Source organism: Leptonychotes weddellii, unplaced genomic scaffold (genome assembly GCF_054177405.1).
Source record: "Leptonychotes weddellii isolate Sample4059 unplaced genomic scaffold, ASM5417740v2 HiC_scaffold_59795, whole genome shotgun sequence".
In the NCBI taxonomy this organism is placed as follows: domain Eukaryota; kingdom Metazoa; phylum Chordata; class Mammalia; order Carnivora; family Phocidae; genus Leptonychotes; species Leptonychotes weddellii.
The window spans coordinates 1-600 of NW_028028219.1; the positions used below are offsets into that span (position 1 = coordinate 1).

Here is a 600-nt window from a genome sequence, read left to right on the forward strand (position 1 = left end):
TTTTTCTGGAGGAGGCGGCCACTTGGGCTTCGGGACATGTACAGACCTCTCAATGCCACACGCAAGAAAAACATGGCACAGAAGCTTCATGACAGGGATTCTTCTGATGAGGATGAGATTTTCAACAAGGAACTAGGGTACCTGATTTACAATTCTTACCTCAAATGAGTAAATTATGAAAAGTTGAATTGTTCCTCTGCAGAGTAAAAGCCTTTGGTATTCTTTTTGCAGAGCAAGAAGTGAAGACATGGCAGAGAAGGGTCAGTTCACAGATTCCACCGGTGAAGAGCTGGGTGACGAGAGCGACACTGTCCCCGAGATCGTCATTGAGTGAGCCCATCCTGCCTCAGGTTGCCTACAATATTATTTTCTGATATTGGCTTCTCAGCATTGCTTGTAAAAGACTTATTTTTCTCGTATTAAAATGTATAAATTCATAACCAATTCTAGCCATGTGGTAAGGAATTAAAATGGAACTAGTTAAACATGTCTATCCAGGGAACAGGGGCCACAGGCGTGAGGAGCAGGACTGAAGCTAGAATCCCTTGTGGGAGCCAGTGTACTTCCACAAGAGCAGTGTGGGCAAAGGAGGATGAGTAG

The 600-nt window shown here is 44.3% G+C and overlaps 1 long non-coding RNA gene across 1 annotated transcript; it reads left to right on the top strand.

Moving 5' to 3' along the window:
- Positions 1-444, top strand: LOC145719633 (uncharacterized). The gene is made up of 2 exons (XR_014142511.1): positions 1-137; positions 232-444. It is a non-coding gene; the product is annotated as an uncharacterized LOC145719633 (long non-coding RNA).
- The last annotated feature ends 156 nt before the right edge of the window (positions 445-600 follow it).